The 23,486-nt window shown below is 39.4% G+C and overlaps 1 protein-coding gene across 1 annotated transcript in view; it reads right to left on the reverse strand.

Annotated features, from left to right (window-relative positions):
* CHD9 (chromodomain helicase DNA binding protein 9) overlaps window positions 1–21,723 on the reverse strand; it is a 257,680-nt gene extending 235,957 nt beyond the window's left edge. The window contains exon 1 of the mRNA XM_043982156.1: window positions 21,619–21,723. The gene's annotated coding sequence lies outside the window, so the exon portion shown is untranslated. The remainder of the gene's footprint in view (window positions 1–21,618) is intronic.
* Between the last annotated feature and the right edge of the window lie 1,763 nt (window positions 21,724–23,486).

The raw sequence follows: 23,486 nt of genomic DNA on the forward strand, positions 1-23,486 counted from the left end.
ATTTTTATTGAAAGACATTTTAAGTATAGTGAACAAAGCATAGGGACTGAAGTCAGGAAGACTCATAACTTTTAGTTCAAATCTAGACTCAGATACTTACTAGCTATAAGACCAAGGACAAGTCACTTAACCCTCTTTGCATGTTTCCTCGACTATAAAAATGAACTGGAGAAGAAAATAGCAAATTACTCCTGTTTCTTTGCCAAGAAAACCCCAAATGAGGTCACAAAGATTTAAACACGACTGGAAAATGACTAAACAACAAAAGAAGACCAGCTTTGAAATGATAGCACTTGGGTCCAAATCCCAGTTTTGCCACTTATTGCCTGTGAGACCTGGGGCAAGTCAGTCCACCATTTTGGAATTCAGTTTTGTCATCTGTAAAATGGGAGAGTTAGACTAGATGACTTCTAAAGTCTCTTCTAGCTCTAGGTTTATAATCTTATGATTAATTTCATAACAGAATCTTTTGATCAAAGTAGAAAGATGTATTAATTATAACTACCTGCTCCACAGAATTGGGTAGTTCATTTCACATTGGACCAATAAATCACTTATATATTCTGAAATACCATACCTGACATTTGTTATCTTAGAATGGACATTAGAAAAAAATGTCCCAAATCTAAGAATTATGAGACATCAATATGTCTTACCAAGGGAAATTGTGTTTGTCATCTTCCCTGGCTGATATTTTTTTTTATAAAGGGGTCGGTTAATAATATGTCAAGTATGACTTATGTGTCATACTCTGAGGAAGCAAGAACATGGAATTGATCTGTATAAACCAAAAATAGTGTTGCTAACCCAGGCCCCTCTATTCCTAATTCATAGTACAGTATACCCCTAACAATATTTCCATTTGAATTAAACTTTAACAAAGTGTATAATATTTCACAAGAATATGGTGAGTAATTTTTTAATAAATTATAGTATGGGGCAGCTAGGTGGCGCAGTGGATAAAGCACCGGTCCTGAATTCAGGAGAACCTGAGTTCAAATCCGGCCTCAGACACCTACTAGCTGTGTGACCCTGGGCAAGTCACTTAACTCCAACTGCCTCACACACACAAAAAGGCAATAATAGGTTATAGTAAATAACAGGCAGGCATTTGCTCATTATAGACAGTTTTCTACCCCATGTATATGAAATTTCCCAAAAGAATAGATACTCTAATTTGGAGTCAGTTTTAAATGAATTGAATGAAGGTTTTAAGTAGAACAGAACCTAAGTGCCAAGCAATCATTCAGGCTCCTAACATGGTATACCTTAAAGAGCAATGAATGGATCTGAAGTCAGACAACCTGAGTTTGAATTCCAGATCTGCTACTTAATACCTGAGTGACCTTGGGTGAGATGCTTCACTTTGCTGTACACTGCTTCCTTCATCTATAAAACTGAATGGGTGGGTAGGTTCAGAACTATACCCAGGGTGAAGTGACTGGGGACTTCTATCAAGGACTAAAATTCATTCAGAAGCTGCTAACTAACATCATTTATACTTCTTCAGCAGCATAGAAACAACTGGGCTTAGCACACAGTTAGCAAAAATAATCATTTGAAATCACCAGCTACTATATGGCCTATTTTCCTCATCAGCTGTTACACTCTTGGTGAGCACTTTGCATTCTCCTTTTTGTAGTGGAGCTATCTCCACTCTGTGCCAGGGTCTCTTTTCCTTCCTAAGCCAAAATAATTAATTATTTAATATAATATAATATAAATTGATTTGAGTATGCTTTTCCTGCTACTCACCCAGGAAATTTTTTGCAAATCTGGATCTAGATACATTGTGTAAAGCTTGCCTCCTTCGACCTCCACCTCCCCAATGATATGCTTCTTACAGTTCTGGATGGGATAGATTAAATCTTGGACCCTTCCAACTCTAGGTCCTTATGTCAGACCTTAGATATTCATTAATATTTTTTCTTATCTCAGACAATTTAGGGATAACTCATGTATGGTCACAAAGCAACAACAACAACAACAACAAAACAACAACCCATAAACTAGGTTCTTCTTTTTTTAAAGTCAGTTCTCTGTAGGAAGGTAACCTACCAGGGAGGAGACATGAGACCCAGTAACTCAGGTCCATTAGCTCAGTAAAAAATGCTTTGAAAGATCAAAGCCAAGGGAACAGTTCAGCTGCTAGCTCGAAGCATGCACACTTTCTCACTCTCTTCTTGAAAGGAAATAAGTCAAAAACAAATTCCTTTACTTGGCTGAGGAAGTGAGAAATTCTTATGAGAGAAAAAAAAATGCAGCTGAGCAGCAAAGCAGGGAAAACCCAAAGTTCACAAAAGCTAGGTATATAAAAAAATTTCCAAAAGCCCACATCTTCATTGAAGAAGAAACTCAAGAGTGTAGCCCTGGAGAGTCACAGCTCCATTTCATCAGTGTTCTCTTATCCAAATTAGAAACCTGGCAAATCCCAAACTTAGGGGCCTTATTCACAAATGGGAACTTTTACTTGAAAAAAAAGTGCAATTTAAAAAACACTTTTTAAAAAGGGATAATTTTTTTGTTCTTCAAAATATTAGCAGAGGGAAGCAAGATGGTGAATTAGAGGCAACCCATCTGAACTCTCTCAACATTCTCCTCCAAAAAACTTTAAAATAATTCCCAAAATCAAATTTTGAAGTGGCAGAGCCAAAAAAAAGGTCAGGGTAAAATTTTTTCTGGTCTAAGAAAACTTAAGATTTCAACAGGAAAAGTTTGTGACACCCAATTGGAGGTCTATTCGGAGCCCACACAGAAAGTAGCAGCAATACTGGTCTCTGCAGCAGCAGGTTCAGGAACTCTCAGCCTAGAGGTCATAACAGGGTTGGACAACTGGTCAGAAAGAGAATATGAGAAACTTTGTGCTGTTACTGGGTACAGCTGGCATAGAATGACAACTCTATTGCCCATACACAATTCTGGGTCACAGTTCAAGGGTGGAAAGGAACATTGGGGGGGGGGTAAGTCATAAGGGAGAAGAGGTCCTGTTGTACTTCCAAGGCAAAGACAAGTACTAACTTTTGTAGCTGCAAGGGACCAAAGACCTTTCCAGGGTAAAGATGAGAGTGTAGACCAGGAGAGCAGTGACCATACCTCTCCTAGTATCACAGAATCTTGGAAGCAGTGAAAACTTGCAGACACACACAACTAGCTCTCAAAACAGCAACACAAAAAATCCTGAGGCTTGGTACAGTGCTTCCCAACCCTAGGTTAGCAGAGTCCCAATTTAATATAAAGTTCAAAGTCAAGAAACAGGCTAGAAAAATAAGCAAACTACCAAATAATAACTTGACTATAAAAAGCTACTATAGTGGCAGAAAACACTAAGACAAACTTGAAGAAGACAACAATTTGAAAAAAGTTACAAACAAATATTTAAAGAAAAATGCTAATTGGACCCAAGTGCAACAAGAATTCCTAGAAGACTTAAAGAAAAAGGTAAGAGTGGTAGAGGAAAAAATTGGGAAAAGACATGAGAATGATGAAGAAAATTATGAAAAAAGAATTAACAGTTTGATGAAAGAGGCTAGAGGGGCAGCTAGATGGCACAGTGGATAGAGCACTGGCCTTGGAGTCAGGAGTACCTGAGTTCAAATCCGGCCTCAGACACTTAACACTTACTAGCTGTGTGACCCTGGGCAAGTCATTTAACCCCAATTGCCTCACTAAAAAAAAAAAAAAAAAAAAAAAGAAAGAAAGAGGCTAGAAAAATACTGAAGAAAATAACACCTTAAAAAACAGAATTGGAGGGGGGTTGAGCCAAGATGGCTGAGGAAAGGCAGCAACTCACTTTACTTTTCTCCCAAACCTTTCCAAATATCTTTAAATAATACCACGAGACATTTCCTGGAGTAGCAGAACCCACAAAAGGACAGGGTGAAATAATTTTCTAGCCAAAGACAACTTAGAAGGTTGGCAGGAAACGTCTGTTGCATAGGGGTAAGGATGGAGCACAATCCAGTGCAGGCTGTGCCAGTGCAGACCTGCACAGCAAACCAGGAGCAGGCCTTTGGAGCCACTGAATCAGCAGCAGCAGTAGCAGCAACTACTTCTGGAACTCTCAGCCCATACATGATAAAGGGGTCAAAAAACTGGTCAGAAGGAGAGTACAGGAGTTTCTTTGCAGATACTGAGGCAGGACTCTGTTGCTTTGCCCATACTCAAATTCCCAGTTTAAGTCCTGGGGGAGTCCCACAGCAAGGAGGAGCACTAGCACACCAGAGCTTGCAATGGCGATAGTGAAGCAGGGAGTCTCTTCATAGGTCCAGGACAGAAAAGAGAGTTTGTGGTCACTCACAAACCAGAGCACAGGCCAGGAGAGTAGAACATATCTTTCCTTAGATTGCACCACTCTGGAAGAACCAAAAACTTACAGATCCCTAGAAGTATATCTGAAAACAGCTGCACAAATCTCCTGAAGCTTCGAACAGTGTGTCCTCTACCCTGGAAGCAGAGCACTACTTTAACAAGAAGTTAAAAGTCAAGAATAGGCTGGGAAATGAGAGAACAAAAAAAAAAATTCTGACCATAGAAAGTTACTGTGGTGACAAGAAAGATCAAAACACACCCTTAGAAGAAGATAACAAAGTCAAAGTTCCTACATCCAAAACTTCCAAAAAATATATGAATTAGTCTCAGGCCATGAAAGGACTTAAAAAGGACCTTGAAAATAAAGCAAGAGAGGTAGAGGAAAAATGGGAAGAGAAATGAGAGTGACAAGAAAATTATGAAAAAAGTCAACAGCTTGTTAAAAAATACTAAAGAAAATAACAACTTAGACTAGGCCAAGTGGTAAAAGAGGTACAAAGAGCCAACAAGGGGAAAAAACACACCTTAAAAAGTAGAATTGGGGGAAGCGAGGTGGCACAGTGGATAAAGCACCAGCCCCGGATTCAGGAGGACCTGAGTTTGAATCCAGCCTCAGACACTTAAGACTCAAGAGAAGCATAAAAAGCTAAACAGGAAAAGGAAATCATAAGGGATTTTTAAAAGGTGAAACTGTTTACATTCCTATGTGGGAAGATGATACTTGTAACTCATAAGAACTTTCTCATCATTAGAGCAATTGGAAGAAGTATATATAGATAGAGGACATAGGTGTGAGGCGAATATGAAGGGATGATATCTAAAAAAAATTATGGGGGAGAGGAATGCACTGGGAGAAAGGGAAAGGGAGAGGTTGAATGGAGTAAATTATCTCATAGAAAAGAAGAAAGAAAAAGCTTTTACAGTGAAGGGGAAGATTGGGGAGGTGAGGGGAAGTGAGTAAACCTTACTCTCATCAGAATTGGCTCAAAGAGGGAATAACATACACACTCAATTGGGTATAAAAATCCATGATATCCTGCAGGAAAGTAGGAGGGAAAAGGGATAAGAAGGCATGTGGGGGATTGATAGAAGGGAGGGCAGATTTGGGGAGGGGGTAGTCAGAAGCAAAACGCTTTTGAGGAGGGATAAAGTGAAATGAGAATAGAATAAATGGGGTAGAAAATATGATGGAGGGAAATATAATTAGCAAAGTGTGAAAAAAAAATTTGAAGCAAGTTTCTCTGATAAAGGCCTCACTTTCATATAGAGAACTGAGTGAAACTGATAAAAATAAGAGTCATTCCCCAGTTGATAAATGATCAAAAGATATGGATGGTTTTCTAATGAAGTGGTTTTGTTTTTGTTTTTTTGTTGTGTTTTTTTTGTTGGAGCAATGGGGGTTAAGTGACTTGCCCAGGGTCACACAGCTAGTAAGTGTCAAGTGTCTGAGGCCGGATTTGAACTCAGGTACTCCTGAATCCAGGGCCGGTGCTTAATCCACTGCGCCACCTAGCCGCCCCGCCAATGAAGTTATTAAAGCTATCTATGGCCACATTAAAAAACATTCTAACTCACTATTGATTGGAGAGATGCAAATGAAAACAATTCTGGGGGTACTACCTCATGCCTATTAGATTGACTAATAGAACAGAAGAGGAAAATGACAAATACTGGAGGGGATGTGGGAAAAATGAGACATTAATGTACCACTGGTAGAGTTGTAAACAGATTCAACCATTCTGTAGAGCAATTTGGAAATATGCCCAGAGGACTACAAAACCATGCATATTCTTGAACCTAGCAATACCATTCCTAGGTCTATATTCAAAAAGAGTTAAAAAACAAAAAGGAAAAGGACCTATAGGTAAAAAATATTTATAGCAGCTCTTTGCTTGTGGCAAAAAAAAAAATTGGAAATTGAGAGGATGCCCATCAATTGGGGAATGGCTAAACAAATTGTGGTATGTGGTTATGATGAAATACTACTGTGCTATAAGAAATGATGAGCAGGATGCTCCCAAATCTAGACAGACTTACATGAGCTGATGTGAAGTGCTATGTAGAAAGTACAGCAATGTTATGAGATGATCAGCTGTGAATGGCTTAGCTATTCTCAGCAATATAATGATCTAAGACAACTCTGAAGGACTTATTTTTTTAATCATGAAAGTATTTTATAATTTTCCAGTTACATGTAGAGATAGTTTTCAACATTTGTTTTTATAAGATTTCTAGTTTCAAATTTTTCTCCCTCCCTCCCATCCCTCCCCAAGACAGCAAGCAATCTGATACAGGTTATTTATGTACAATCATATTAAATATATTTCTGCATTAGTCATGCTGTGAAAGAAGAATTAGAGCAAAGGGGAAAAACAGAAAAACAAAACAAAAACAAAAACAAAAGAAATAGTATGGTTCAATCTGTATCTAGATGCCACAATTCTTTTTTTCTGGATTTGGAGAACATTTTCCATCATGAGTCCTTTGGAACTATCTTGGACCATTGTATTGCTGAGAAGAGTCAAGTCTAACACAGTTGATCAACACACAATGTGCCCTATCCACTGTGCCACCTAGCTACCCTAAAAATAGCTTCTTAAAAAACATAATTGACTAAGTGGAAAAATAGGTGCAAAATCTCATTGAAGAAAATAATCCCTTAAAAATCAGGATTGGGCAAGTGGAAGCCACCGACTCCATAAGACATCCAGAAACAATAAAGCAAAGTCAAAAGAATGAGAAAGTATAAGAAAATGCAAAACATCTCATTGAAGAAAACAGGGGACCTGGAAAATAGATCAAAGAGAAATAATTTAAGAATTATCAGACTACAGGAAGTTCTCACTTTATGTAAGTGGACCATTTTGCAGATCTCTACTTAAAGCAATTTTTATGTTATATGAATTTAGGCATGTGGGTGGAGCAGGGCAAAGGTCTCCTCTCATTCAAGAGCTTAAGCCAGTGCTGAGGCAGAGGCAGGAATAGAGAGGGAGAACACAGTAATGTTAATATGGGTATTTTTTTTTTTTGGAATGTGAATTTCTTCAGAATTCCTTATATAAAGTTGAACTTGCATAATATGAATTTACATAAAGCAAGAACTGTCTGTATCTGAAAGCCATGATCAAAGAAAGAGCCTAGACATCATATTTCAAGGAATTATCAAGTAAAACTGCCCTATTATCTTAGATCCAGGGGGTAAAATAGAAACAGAAAGTATCCACCAATCACATACTGAAAGAAATCACAAAATGAAAAGTCCCAGGAATTATAGTCAAACTCCATAGGCCCCAGGTCAAAGAGAAAATGCTTCAAGCAGCCAGAAAGAAATAATTCAAATATTGCGAAGCCACAGTAAGGATCATACAAGATCTAGTGGCTTCAACATTAAAGGAGTGGAGGGCTTAGAATATGATATTCTTTTTTTTTAAATTAATAAAGTATTTTATTTTTTCCGTTACATGTAAGGATAGTTCTCAACTTTTGTTTATACAAGCTTTACAATTTCAGATTTTTCTCCTTCCCTCTCCTCCCTCCTCCCTCCCCTAGACAGCAGGTAATCTGATATAGGTTATATATATATATATATACACTTAATAACATTAATCCTATTTCTGCATTAGTCATGTTATAAGAGAAAAAATCAGAGCAATGATGAAAAACCTCAAAATAGAAAAAAAAACCCAACAGCATAAAAAACAAAAGAAATAGTATGGTTCATTCAGCATCTATACTCCGCAGTTCTTTTTTTTTTTTTTCCCTTGGATTTGGAGATCCTCTTCTATCACGAGTTCCCTGGAACTCTTCTGTGCCATTGCATTGGTGAGAAGAATATAGTCCATCACAGTAGATCAACACTCAATGTTGATGATACTGTGTACAATGTTCTTCTGGTTCTGCTCATCTCACTCATCATCAGCTCACGCAAGACCGTCCAGGTTTCTCTGAACTCCTCCTGCTCATCATTTCTTACCGCACAATAGTATTCCATTGTATTCATATACCACAACTTGTCCAGCCATTCCCCAATTGATGGGCACCCCCTCAACTTCCAAGAATATGATATTCTGGAAGGCAAAGGAGCTAGGATTACAACCAAGGATAACTTACCAGTGAAATTGAGTATAATCTTTGCCAAGCACTGGGTGGCAGGGGGAGGTAGAATGGATATTTAATGAAAGAGAGAAATTTTAAGCATGCCTGATGAAAAGAGCAGAGATGAAGAGAAAATCTGGCATTCAAACACAAGTCTCAAGAGAAGCATTAAAGAGGTAAACATAAAAAAGTAATCATGGGGCAGCTAGGTGGTGCAGAGGATAAAGCACTGGCCTTGGATTCAGGAGTACTTGAGTTCAAATCTAGCCTCAGACACTTGACACTTAACTAGCTGTGTGACCCTGGGCAAGTCACTTAACCCTTATTGCCCTGAAAAAAAAAAAGAGTAATCATAAGGGCCTCAACAAAGTTAAACTGTTTACATTTTGATATGGGAAGACAATGCATGTAATTACTAAGAATTTTAGAATATTAGGGCAGTTAAAAAGAACTTACATAGACAGAAAGCATGGATATGAGATGATGAGGTTGGAATGATCTCCAAAAAAAAAGTGAAGGGTAAGAAAAGAGGGATAAAGGAGAGATAAAATGGGGAAATTTTTCTCACATAAAAGAATCATACAAGGAAGAGCTTTTTACAATGGAAGGGGAAATGGACGATGGGGAGGTTGGTAAGCAATGCTTCAACCTCACTCTCACTGGAATTGATTCAAAGAGGGAAGAATATATGTACACACTCAGTTGTATATAGAAATGTAACTTACTCATTAGGGAAAGAAGAGGGGAATGGGAAAATCCCAAGAAAGGGGAGAGGGGATGATAAGAGGGAGGACATATTAAGAGACACAGTGGTTAGAAACAAAATAGACCATCAAAAAAACAAAAATAAAAACAAACAAAAAGAAACAAAACAGACTTTTGAAGATAAAAAGAGCAAGAAGAAAATGGGATAGAGGGAAAAACACAGTAATTATAACTGAATATGAATGGATGAGCTCCCCAATAAAATGAAGTAGATAGCAGAATGTATTAGAAACCAAAATCCAACAATATGTTGTCAACAAGAGATGCACTTGAAACAGAAAGACAAAGTTAAAATAAAGGGCTGGAATGAAATCTAATATGCTTTGGATAAACTAAAACTAAAAAAAATGGCAGGGGTAGCAATCATGATCTCAAACAAAGCAAAAGCAAAAATATACTTATTTAAAAGGGATAATCACGGCAATCACATTTTGCTAAAAGGTATCACAGACAATGAAGTAATATCAAATTTTTTATAGCAAGTCTCTCTGATAAAGACCTCATTTCTTAAATATACTGAGTATAGAACTGAGTCTTATAAAAATAAAAGCCATTCCCCAAATGAAAAATGGTCAAAAGATATAAATAGTTTTTCAGAAGAAGAAATCAAAGCTATCTATATTCATTCAAAAATGTTCTAAATTGCTCTAATAACTTAGAGAAAGGCAAATTAAAAGAACTCTGAGGTATAACCTCACACCAGTGAGAAATGACAAATGCTGTAGGGAATGAGGAAAAATTATACTAATGAATTGTTGGTGGAGTAGTGAACTGGTGCGACCATTCTGGAGAAGAATTCAGAACCAGGACCAAAGGGCTACAAAACTATGCATACCATTTGACCTAGAAATATCACTACTAGGTCTGTATCACAAAGAGATCAAAGAAAAAGGTAAAGGAACCTATATGTACAAAAATATTTATAGCAGCTTTTTTGTGTGATGGTAAATAATTGGAAATCTAAGGAATGTATATCAATTGGGGAATGGCTGAACAAATTGTAGCTTATGATTGTGAGTACTATTTTGCTATGGGAAATTATAAGGTGGGGGTGGTTTCAGAAAAACATGGCAAGACCCATATGAACTGATGCAAAGTGAAGTGAGAAGAACTAGGAGATCATTATGCACTGTAACAGCAATGATGTAATAATGATCAACTGTGAAAGACTTGGCTACTCTGATCAAATACAATGATCCAAAACAATTCTAAAAGACTCATGATGAAAAAATGTTATCCATCTCCAGAGAAAGAACTGATAAACTCTAAGTAAAGATTCTTTATTTTTCTTTATTTTTCTTGCTTTCCCCCTAATATAGATAATATGGAAATATGCTTAGCATGATTTCATATGTATAATTGATATCATATTGCTTGCCTTTTCAGCAGGAGGGTGGGAGGGAGAGAATTTGGAACTCAAAATTTAAAAGGGAAAGAATGTTAAAAATAAACAAATAACAAAATTTTAAAACATATTAACAAAGAACCTAACCAAACCTAAGGCCACACAGAAAGTCAATTTGAATCATTATTTTTCTTCTCCAGAGAAAGCAGATGAATGATCTTGTTAATGTCTGACCATAAACCTTAAGGGAACCAAAAAACATTCCAGTTCACGCAATAATTAAAAACAAGAAATCCAATCAAACACGGACAAAATATTAAACAAATAGTTGGTCCTTTTTAAATACTTATTGAATGACAAAAATGTTTATGAGTGACAGTTTCTCAATATAATATCACAATAGAACCAGTACCCAGAAGTTTGAAATGGGTCCTGCACAGAGTAGGTGCTTAATTAATATAATTCAGACAGTGAATAAAGGGGGAAAGTGTCTTACAGTCTAGCTGGAGAGACAATGGTCAGAAGAGATTGAATTTTTAAATGTTATTTCCACCCCAGATACCCCCAAAGACCTTTTCTTTTGAGAATTCTCTTCCCCCATCCTCTAATATGTTTTGATTTCCCTCAAAGGCTTCCTAGACAGAACAGGAAAACCACCTAGATTTTGCTGTGGACTATTTAAACTTTTTTTGTTGTTTTTTGGTTAGGCAATTGGGGTTAAGTGACTTGCCCAGGGTCACACAGCCAGTAAGTATTAAGTGTCTGAGGCCGGATTTGAACTCAGGTACTCCTGACTCCAGGGCTGGTGCTCTATCCACTGCGCCATCTAGCTGCCCGGGACTATTTAAACTTTAAAGACTCTCTTATCAACCCTAGTCATTAGGGCCTCAGATGATTTAATCTTGAGGTGAGAAGTTAATAGCTTAAATACAAGACCTCAGGCAGATAAAGGATGTCCAGAAGCAGTTATTCTTCACCAAGAGATGATAAAGGTGATTCCAGGGTATAACTCTTAACACTACCAAACAACAGGTCCTAGAGTTTATCTTAGTCCCAGTTTTCTTCAGGTCATCAGGATCTTTTGATCAAAGAGAAAGGCTTGCCCTAGGCAAAACTGTGAAGTCAAGGAAGCTCTCCCCCTTTTTAATGACACCCCCTCCTCCCTCACTTCCCTTCATTTATTCAGCTAGGTGGTGCAGTGGATAAAGCACTGGCCCTGGATTCAGGAAGACCTGAGTTCAAATCCAGCCTCAGACACTCAACACTAGCTGTGTGACTCTGGGCAAATCACTTAACCCCAATTGCCTCACCAAAAAAAAAAATTATTAAAAAAAAAGAATGCTTGGAAATTCAATAAGTATTTAATGAGCCAGTGCAATGTAAGGCATAGTGTCAGGCCATGTTGGAGGACTCAAAGACAAAGGAAGAGGAAGAGTAGTTCTCTTCATTTCCCTGTGCCTCAGTTTCCTCACATGCAAAACAGGGGGTTGCACTATATGACCTCTGACGTTCCTTCCATCTCTATACCTATGATCTTATCTCTCAGATCTTCCATTTTCGCATCTGCAAAATGAAGGAATTGGATTATAATCTCTATTCCAACTCTAAATCCTACAACCCTTAGAATCTGAATATATATTTTGTATTTACTTAAATTGTGTGTGTGTGTATGTGTGTGTGTGTACTGTAGAAATGGTCTCATTTTATGTCTTTATAGCTCCAGTTCTTAACACAGTACCTAGCACATAATAGACACTAAAAAAATATTCACTGTTTGATTGATAATCAGAACTCTGCTTCTTATTAGTCACTTCATCTCTCCCTTTCTCAGTTTTCTAATTTGTAAAATGAGGAGACTGGACTAGATGACCTTTAAGGTCTCTTCTAGTTCTCAAATTATATGCTTGTAAATGTGTGAGACACAAATTTACAGCTCTGTAATATGTGGACAAATTGTCCTTGTATAAGATCTTCTAGGCCAGGCTACAAGTCCCACCTCTTTAAAAGCTGGAGGCAGGGGCACTGGCCCTGGATTCAGAAGGACCTGAGTTCAAATATGACCCCAGACACTTGACACTTAATAGCTGTGTGACCCTGGGCAAGTCACTTAACCCCAATTGTCTCTCACACACACACACACACACACACACACACAAAGGTGGAGGCATTTCCACTAGCTTCACTGCTAAATAGAGATGATGAAGTTTTTAAGCTCAGTGAAGGAGAGGAGACAGTGGAGCCCTGGGGCTGGAAGTACTGATTAGCAGAGCAGTTTAGATGCTCGCAGATAGAAAGGTTATCAAAGGAAGGGAAATGCCAAAGACAAACTATGCCTATGTGAGTGTGTGTTCAAGCTGGTCCTATAGACCAAGGACCACATGTAAATACCACCTTTTTGTATGCCATAAACTCGTTTCAAAGCACTGGCAACTTTTTCTGTATCGGCCAAAATAATGTTACATTTTAGTATCTTTGTCCTTTCCATGTCACCTCCCTTCATCATAGGCCTCCCACCTAGTACAATGGCTCCTATCATGGGGCCCTGGACTCCTGATTGATAGGAGTTCTCCCTATCTAGCTCAACCCAGACTTATCACACTGCTCTTTGGCCATCTCTATGAATGCTTCAGTAAGCGCCTTGCCCTAATGTTAGGTTTGTAATCTCAGTATTATCCTAGACTCCTCAGTCTCATTTCTACCTTCACAATCAGTTGATCAATAAGCATTTATTAAGCACCTACTATATGCCAGACACTGCTAAGTGCTGGGGATACAAAAAGGGGCAAAAAGCAGTCCCTGCTTTTAAGAAGAACACAATTGATGGGAGAGACAATAAGCAAACAGATATGTACAAACACGATATACAGGGAAAATAGGAAATAAGTAAAACAAGTTATTGGAATTAAGAGGGATTGGGGAAAAAAAGAGGTACTGGGAAATGTTTCTTATAGAAGATGGGACTTCAGTTGGGACCATTAGAAAGCCAGGGAAGCTAGCAGGTAGAAATGAAGAGGGAGAACATTCCAGGCATGGGGAACAGCCAGAGAAAATGCCTGGAGCTAAGGGATGAGGCATCTTGTTCAAGGAATAGCAAGGAGGCCATTGTCCCTGGATAGAAGAGTACATATTAGGGAATTAAGTGGGGGTGAAGCCTATATTATAAAGGGCTTTGAATGCCAAACAGGATATTACATATGATACTGGAGGCAATAGGGAACCATGGGAATTTATTGAATGGACAAAGGACTGATGTGGTTGGACCTGTGTGTAGGAGGAGTTTGGCCACAAAGGGCAGAAGAGACACAGGATGATAATTAGCTGAGAAGGAAGAATCAATTGACAATTTTTTAAGGATGGAGGAGACATGGGCATGCTCATGAGCATTATGGGAGGAGCCAGTAATCAGGAAGAGTCTGAAGATAAGTGATAAGGTGGAATGACAAAGGGGGCAATCTGTTGGAGGAGATGGGATGGAATGGGAACAATCTTGCAAGTGGAGGAGTAGGCCTTGGTAAGGAGTTAAGTCACCTCTTCATGTGTGTCAGGAGTAAAGAAGGAGATAGTTGCAAAAGACATCTGAGTGATAGAAGATAGGGAAGAGGGGAAAAGAGGGAACTCACAGAGAATGGTCTCTTTTTTTTTTTTGGTAAAATATGAAGCAAGGTTCTCAGCAGAGACAAGAGGAAGGGAAGCAATGGGAGATAAAAAAGAGATTAAACAAAAGTTTTGAAAGTGCTGCTGTGGTTGGAGAATTGACTGGGGAAGTGTAGAAAGATTTTCTAGAAGCAGTGAGGGCCCAGTTAAAGTTGTATAAAATAAATCTATACTGCACTAGGAATAGTTGTGTGATTTTCTCCACCTACGTTCAGCAATACACGCATAGGAGTGAAGGTAGTAGATGGTTGGAGTCATCCAAGGCTGAATCTTGGCAGGGGAAGTTAGTGATGTGATAAGGAGGACAAGGACTCAAGAGAAGAAGACAATGTAAAGTTTAACTGGTTTATCACAGGGTCAAAATAGCTACAAAAAGGAGAGAGTGAATTGTGTTGGGGACATGGCCTAGGAGAAAACTGAGGGGTCAAGGGATGAGAGGTTGTGGTATCACACTAAGAGGAAGAGCCAGTGGGTTATGGTCAGATATGGGGTTATGGTCAGATAAGGGGACTTTGGAAATCTTTAACATGGAAGTAGTACATTTGTGAGTAATGGCAAGATCGAGGGTATGACCATCTATGTGGGGCTGAAGTAGGGTGGAGGAGTAGGTCATGAGAAATTAGTAGGTTGAGGAATAGTTAAGGTATTTGAGGGAGAATTAACACGCATACTGAAGTTGCCTAGTAGGAGGACAGAAGTTGGGGAAGAGAGAAAAACTGTGAGCCAGGTACTGAGCTCAATGAGGAAGGAAGGGAAATGATTTGGAGGTCTGTAAACAATAACTGTTGATATTTTGATTGGATGGCAGATATAAATAGCATGTACCTCACTCAGGAGGAAAAGTTACTGAGTGATGGAGGTAGGGGGAGAACCTGGAAGGGGCAGTGGAGAGTAAGGAGTTTTCCAACTCCCTGACCTCAATCAGGGAGCTAAGGGGAATGAATGAATGAATGAGGTGAAGCCAGTATGGGAAAGGGTGGGCAGAGAGACCATTTCATCGTGGGGAGCCAGGTTTCAGTAATTTTTAGAAGTGGCAGAGGAATTTAGTATGAAAGGAAGTTTGTTGCCTGTGGAATAGGCATTTCAGAGGACACAGAAGAAGGAGCAAATGGGGTTTGGTTGGGACTTTAGGGTCAGAGGATTGAGGGGTATGGAAATAAGGAATTTGGAGATGGGTTTTGGACGATGACCCACAGGGGTTCATAATCACTGAATGATGGGCATGACTAAGTGTCAGAATGCTCATCCTTGAGTGGATGGTACCACTCCTCTTTTCAGAGGAGATTGGAGATCCTCTCATCAATCCATTCTCTCTCTTCACTGCCTTTTCCTTAGTTCAGGACTATTAGAATGGCTTCCTAATTTGTCTTTCTGCCTTGTTTCTTGCTGCTTTAGTCTCTCTTCTTGATAGCTGACAAAATTATTTTCCTTAAGCACGTGCCTGGCCATGTCATTCCCCTACTTAGTAATTGCCAGGGACTCACTATTACCTTTAAGATAAAGTACATATTCCTCTGTTTAGCTTTTAAAGTCCTTTATGACCTGGACCTAGCCTATCTTTCTAGCTGAAAAGATTACTCCCTCTCTCACATTCTGTCATCTAGCCAAATTGACTTTCTCTCTGCTCCTCACACAGTCTACTCTGTCTCTGGTCTCCATATCTTTGCACTGGCTATCTCCCATACCTGAAATAAATTCCCTCTTCACCTCTGCCTACCTCATAGATTCCTTTCCTCCAATATGTAGTTCAAGCACCACCTCCCACATGAAGCCTTTCCTGATTTCTAACTCCCACCATAATTCTTTTTCATTTAAGTACCTTTCATTTATTTGTATTTACTCTCTAGTTATTCTGTATACTCTATACTTATATATGCACTTATTATCCTTCTTCATGGGCTATTTGTGCTTGACCTGTGACAGAGCCTTCCAAGGTCATATTTGTCTGATCAGTTATAGTAGGACACACTGTACCTTGACCCCAACATAGCGATGTCATTTTGGGGACAATTACTTCTTCACCTCTCCCATTGGAAAGTAAGATCACAGAGTAGGGATTGTTTCATCCTTTGTATTTGTGTTACTAATTCTAGGGTGCCAGTCAAAAAATAAGTGATTAATAAATACTCACTGATTGACTGACCAACAGGCCACAGAATCAAATCAGCACTATTATTCCTGGAAAGGGCTGATTCACCAATTGTCCCAGGTCTCCATTCACCATGCTTTCAACTTCCTAAACCAAAACAGATCTCCCTAGCCACCATTGCCTGGTATGTATTGTCTTCCCTTATTGGAATGAAATTTTGAATATGCAGGCCCAGGACCTGGCACATAGTAAGCACTTAATTCTCATTCTTTCATTCTCTCTCTCTCTCTCTCTCTCTCTCTCTCTCTCTCTCTCTCTCTCGCTCCCTCTCGCTCCCTCTCCCTCGCTCGCTCCCCATCTCTCTTTCCCTGTCCCTCTCTCTCAGTCAAAGTAGCAAACTCCCCCTTGTGTTGGTTTAACATATTAGAAAAACACTTGTCATACTTTACTCTTTTTTCTCCAAATACTTGAACAACAAAGATAATATAAGCAAGATATATAATAATAACACCTAGCATTTATGTATAGATTTAAACTTTGCAAAGCACTTCACAAATATTATCTCATTTGATTTGCATAACCCTGGAAGGTTCCCATTTCACAGAGGAGTAAACTGAGGCAAATGGTGGTTAAGTGATTTGCCCTGGGTCAGTTAGTATGTAGCTGAGGCTAGATTTGAACTCAAATCTTCCTCACTCCAGGTCTAGTGCTCTATCCACTGGTCAGCTAGCTGCCAGACAGCTGTATGTGACCCTGAGTAAGTCACTTCACCCTAATTGCCTTAAAACATCTGGGACCATGTCCAATTGTCCTGATAGATATCTCGTCACTGGACCCAGATGGCTCTGGAGGAGAGAGTGAGGTTGGTGACCTTACACAGCTCTCCCTCATATAAATCCAATTCACTGCAAGTCATGACATCACCCCAATATCACCCTGATGTCATGGTCCTCCTCGAGAACGAAGGACAAACAACAACAACAGCTTGACAAAATAAATAACACCAGAATGCAGTGTGGTTTAATAGTTTGAATTCTCCATTTGCATAAAAACCAGAATAATAATTATAATATCATGATCATAATTCTATTTATTTTGGGGTTTTGGGGGGCCAATGAGGGTTAAGTGACTTGCCCAGGGTCACACAGCTACTAAGTGTCAAGTGTCTGAGGTCATATTTGAACTCAGGTCCTCATGAATCCAGGGCCGGTGCTTTATCCACTGAGCCACCTAGCTGCCCCCTCATCATTATACTTTAGTGTACCCTTTGCACACTCCTGGGAGAAGAGGTGACCAATCACAATCTGGTTATACAAACATACAGCTATTTTTTTAAAAGTATGTTAAAATAGGAAACTAGGCTTTGGAGCTAGAAAGGACTTTAAAGTTCATGTAGACTAGTCCCATCATCTTACAAGAAAAAAAACAAAACACTGAGGTCCAGAGAGTTTAAGTGACTTGTTTAAAGTCACAGAGCCAGTAAGTGGCAATTTTTTTTTTTTTAGTGAGGCAATTGGGGTTAAGTGACTTGCCCAGGGTCACACAGCTAGTGAATGTTAAGTGTCTGAGGCCGCATTTGAACTCAGGTACTCCTGAGTCCAGGGCCGGTGTTCTATCCACTGTGCTATCTAGTTGCCCCCAGTAAGTGGCAAATTTGAATGCAGGTCTTTTAAATGCAAATTCAGTGCTTTTTGTACATGCTGCCTCCACACAATTTGCTCAACTACTTTGTGTAGGAGTTTTAATTTTGGAGTCAAAAGACTTGGGATTTAAGCCTTAGCTAACTTCATTGCCTCCTAGCCATGTAAATAGGATCAAATCGCATTCATTACTATGTAGTTTCCTCAGCTGTAAGATGAGGATGATGGAGAAGCTACGAGGGCACCAATCTGTAAATTGTAAAGTATAGTAAAAGTATAAACCATTGTTATTAATTATTATTAATAAGAGTGCTTTGAATTAGGTGGCATGGAATAATAGAGAGTAGATGTGGATACAAAGTTCAGCTTCAAAATCTAGATGGACCACTTTCTAGAACACTGGCTTAGTGTGGATAAGAGTGCTAGACTTAGTTAGGAAGACCTTAGTTCAAATTCTGCCTCAGATATTTACTAGCTGTGTGACCCTGGGCATGTCACTTAACATCTCAGCCTCAGTTTTCTCTTCAGTATGGGGATAAAAATAGCAATAATCTCACAAGGCTGTTGTGAGGATCAAGTGAGAAAACATGTGCAGTGCTTTGCAAACCTTAAAGTGATAAATGAGTTCTAGTTATTAATAAGATGAAATCTAGTTGGAATAAATATAAAACCTTAAATATGAGTTCACAAAATTGACTTGACAAGTACAAGATGTGGGAAAGCATGGTTAGACAGTTTGTCTGGGAGAAAAAAAAAACCCACTGCAAATCCAACAGTGAATCAATAGACAGTATAATACAACCAAAAAAAAGTCAGTGCAATTTCAGGTCCTATTAAGAAAAATACAGCTTTCGATAATGAAGAGGTTAGCACAGTGCCCAGCTTATCATAGGCACTAAATAAAAGATTGTTAATTTGAGTCAACATGACTATAACCTTGCTGTACTCTGCCTTACTTAGACCATTTCTAGACTATTGTTTTTAGTTCTGTGTGCCCCAGTTTAGGGGAGATTTTGCCAAACTGGAGAATGTCCAATCAATCAATCAATAAGCATTTATTTAGCACCCACTATGTGCCAGGCACTGCAGCTAAAAAGTGGCAAAAGACAGTCCCAGTCCTCCGGGAGCTCACAATCAAACAGAACTGAATTCAATACCCAAAGGAAGGCAACCAGAATGGTTGAAGGGTCTTGAATCCAAGCAAAGGAACTGGAAATATAATTGAGAGAGCACAGGATCGTTGACAGTATCTGAAGGCTTATTCTCTTTGGTCCTGAAGGGCAAAACGAGTAGCAATGGATAGAAGTTTCATAGAGATAAATTTAGGCTTACTTTAAAGAAACACTTTATAACAGAGGTATCCCAAAGTTTAGTAGACCACCTAGGTTGTGGGCTTTCCCTTACTAGAGGTCTTCAAGAAAAGGTTGAAAGACCATTTGTTGAGTAAGTATGAAATATCAGGAATTCTTTTTCTGGACAGGATTGACCTAGGTGGCCATTGAGTTCATTTATAACTCTGACATCTTTTTATTCTAATCCTGTAATACCTGTGTGCCCTTGCACAAGTTTTTCCCCTCTCTCTGAGCCTGTTTCTTCCTCATCAATAAAATGGAAGGACTGGATTAGATAACATGTAAGGATCCCTTCCAGCTCTAAGTCTGTGATTTTATGATAGAAGTGTTCATCTCAACAATAACAACCATTCAAAGACTTTTTTTTGGAATAAAATAATAAAGAAGAATCTTAACTCTGTCATGTGAGGGGTATGGAAGTGAATATATCATTTGGCACTGCCTGTCAGATTGTAGGCCATTATGTAGTCAAGGGTTATGTTCTTTATTTACTTTGGCGAATATACCCTGAGGTCCATGTGTTCCAGGCCCATTCAATAGCCCAAATGAATATACCTTAGATGAGTATAAAATATTTTTAAGGACAATTCTTGCAGTCTATTAAATGTCAGACCCAACAAAGTGACTTTTGGTCAATGGATCTTTTTTTTTCAAGTTTGGTGGCCCTCCAATGTGCAGCTGTGTTGTCTCTCCCATTAAAATGTAAGTTCCTTGAGAGCAAGGACTATCTTACTTTTCTATTTGTATCCGTAGCATTTTGCACATTTTTGTTGTTGTTCAGTCGTTTTTTAGTCATTTGTCTGACTTTTTGTGACCTCATTTGGGGTTTTCTTGGCAAAGATACTGGGGTGGTTTGCCATTTCCTTCTTCAGCTCCTTTTACAGATGAGGAAACTGAGGCAAATTGAATTAAGCCATTTGCCCAAGGTCACACAGCTAGTAAGAGTTTGAGGTCACATTTGAACTCATGAAGATGAATATTTTTGACTACAAGCTTGACACTATTCACTAAGTCACCTAGTTGCCCCAAAGTAGGCACTTAAATGCTTTGCACATAATAGGCACTGAATAAATACTTATTCTTTCTTCCTTCCTTCCTTCCTTCCTTCCTTCCTTTCTTCCTTCCCTTTCTTTCTTTCATCCATCCATCCATCCATTCATTCATTCATCCAAAGAAAGAATTTTTGGAATCTGATTCTGAAAAGTATCCTTTTAATTCCCCATCCCCAAAGTCAAAGGACTCATAGGCAAAGAAAATTGAAGCAATTTTATGGATGATCTTGGGATAGAAACCTTCCAAGAGGGAAAAAAGTTGTGAGTTTTTAGGGGAAGGAATGAGTGAATTATTCAGATTGGCTATCTATGTTGATCCAATTATCTGGATAATTTCTCTGCTCTCTGCTTCAGTAGACAGTAGGCAGTAGACAGAAGAAAGATATGTATGTCTCTGGAGTGGCAGTGAAGTTTTCCCACCTGACTCGAGTCACACACCTAATTCCGAAGACAGATCCTGACCTGGTACTCCGAAATCTCAGAAAGTTAGGTTTTGCATACAGTCCAACCCTAGGCGATTGAAAGGGATCTTAGAGGTTATGTAGTTCAATATACTCAGATTGCAGCTGAGGAACTGAGGCCCAGAAAAGTGGAATGTCTTGGACAAAGGCATACATGTAGTAAGAGGCAGAGCTAGGACTGGAACCCGGGTCCTCTAACCCTAAATACAGCATTCTTTCCTGCTCTAAAACCAGAAACCAGAGTTCTGCCTGCCCCCTACCAGCCTACCGCCTGGAGGACAATTAGAATCTATTCCAATAAAGGGCTGTGAATATAGGTCAATACACTCTCAGACCTGCAGAGGAAAGGAATCAACTCACAGCGAGGTGTGTGAGACTCTGGAAGGAATGATGTGGGAGACTGGAATCTCCTTCCTCAGAGGTATTTTAAGAAGAGGGCAGGCTGCCATCTCGATGAGATGACTTTGGGGGGGGGGGAGAGTGGGACTGCGGGCAGGGGATCTGGGATATAGAAGCCATGGGATGGACAGGATGACCTCTGAAGGTCCCCGCCACCCCAGGGAATCTATCTAAAGCCAACTCCAAATGCACAGCCCCCGGAGTGCTGTTATCCTCGTTACAGCTGAAACCACTCCCAGGTCAAACCACCTCTGTGACTGCTGAGACCTAAATTAGGTCACCCAAAGGACATGACAAACAGAATTACTATTATATGTAACACTCCATGACTCCGGTGACCCTAGTCCAAAAACAAAACCGAAAAAAGCATTTAAATACAAGTCGCACCAAGGCAGACATCCATGTTAGAGACGATTAGATTTTTTTCCCAATTAATTTTGAATATGAAAATTACTAACCCATTTTATTTTACATCTCCGAACGGCAGGAGTCCCCTTTCACCGGTGGTGCTGCTGCTGCTGTCTGTCTGTAAGAGCTGCCGCTGGGCTGGTGTTGGCTCTCGGCACTTCCTCGTCTTTGGCTTCAGCTGCAGGACTCCTCCCATCGAAGGAGGGAGTTGCCTGCCCTTAGGGCTGTCAACTCAGGCCTCGACCTCTTTCCCCACCCTTCCCCCTCCGCTCATCCTCAGGGGTTATGTCTCTGGAACTCCCTGGTGCGGGTGAGTCAGAGCTGAAGCTGGAAAGGGGCAGGCAGCAAGGCTTCCTTATTAACTCAGCTTTCCTGGGGTTGTCCAGAAGAGAGAGATGCTAATTAGTTCGGTTGCCTGGCTCTGTGAGCTGAGCAGCCAGAGAGAGGGGGCTAGGAGCTATGATCCCTGGGGCGCTGGTGACCTTGGACAACGTGTCTCAGTTCTTCTAGTGTCGACTACACATCTAAATGGTTGAAAAGTAGGCTTCAGAAATGTGTGAACACACCCCCAGGAAAGGGTGCAAATAGGAACCATAAAATCATAGAATTATAGAGTTACAAGAAACCTTATAGATTATACGGTTCACGACCCTCACTTTACAGAAGAAGAAAAAGGTCTAGAAAAGTCAACCCTGACTTGCTCAGTCACACAGCTTGCTCAGAGAAGAGCTGGAACTACAACCTAGGTATCCTGACTCACAGTCCAGTCTTTATTCTAGTATACCATACTGTCTCAAAACAGGATATGAAAAGATAAATAACTGTAAGGGAGGAACAGGAGTTCTCAAACTCCAAATGAGTCCCTATGATTAGAACCAAATTGCATCTCATTATCTTTACCCCCAAACCTAGCCCATGTTCCAAACTCCCCTATTTCTTTTTTTTAAATGCATGAAATATTTATTTTAAACATTCTTTAAAAAAATTTTTTTTGAGTTCTGAATTCTCTCCCTTCCATCCAACAGGCCCTCACCCATCGAGAAGGCAAGAAATGTGATATGACTTGTACATGCAAAATCATGCAAAACATATTTCCATATTAGCCCTGTTGAAAAAAAAGCAAGAAAATAAAATGAAAAAATCATGCTTCACTCTACACTCAGACTCTGCAGTACTCTCTCTGGAGGTGAATAGCATTTTTCTTCATAAGTCCTTTGGAACTGTATTTGGATTATTGCATTGATCAGAATATCCAAGTTGCTCATAGTTGATCATCATATAAAATTACTGTTACCATATACAATGTCCTCCTGGTTCTGCTCACCTCATTCTGCTTCAGTTCATTTAAGTCTTTCCAGCTAATTTCCCTATTTCTGATGAGAGCACAATCATCCTTCCAGTCATCCAGGATCACAACCAAGTTTGCAATCAGCTTCTCATTTCCTTAGCCTGTAAATAAAAATCAATTGCCAGGGCTTCCTCCATATCTCTCATATGCCTGTCATGTTCTCTACTCATACATCTTCCACTGCAGTTTAAGCATTTATCACCTCTTTTCTGGACCACTCACTGAATTAGTTTCCTAAATGTTCTATCTCTCTCTGCCTCCAATCTCTCTCCGATCCATCTTCACATAACTGCCTAATAGATATTTCTAAAAGCAGAGGCCTATGTTATTCTCCTGCTCAAGAAACCATAGGCACTCCCTATTGTTTCAGAATAAAATCAAACCTCTCTGGCATCTTTGGTCTTGTGCCACTCTATCTTTCCAGACATTTCATATTGCTGCCCTTCTTGACATTCAGTGTGTCATATCCTCCAAGGGGAATTTCTTGGTCCCCACTCACACAGTGGTTGGTATTTTACCTCTTCCTCCAAAATTACATTGCATATATCCTCTATTTACTTATCTGCAAAT

The sequence above is a fragment of the Dromiciops gliroides genome, chromosome 2, assembly GCF_019393635.1.
Source record: "Dromiciops gliroides isolate mDroGli1 chromosome 2, mDroGli1.pri, whole genome shotgun sequence".
NCBI classification, from domain to species: domain Eukaryota; kingdom Metazoa; phylum Chordata; class Mammalia; order Microbiotheria; family Microbiotheriidae; genus Dromiciops; species Dromiciops gliroides.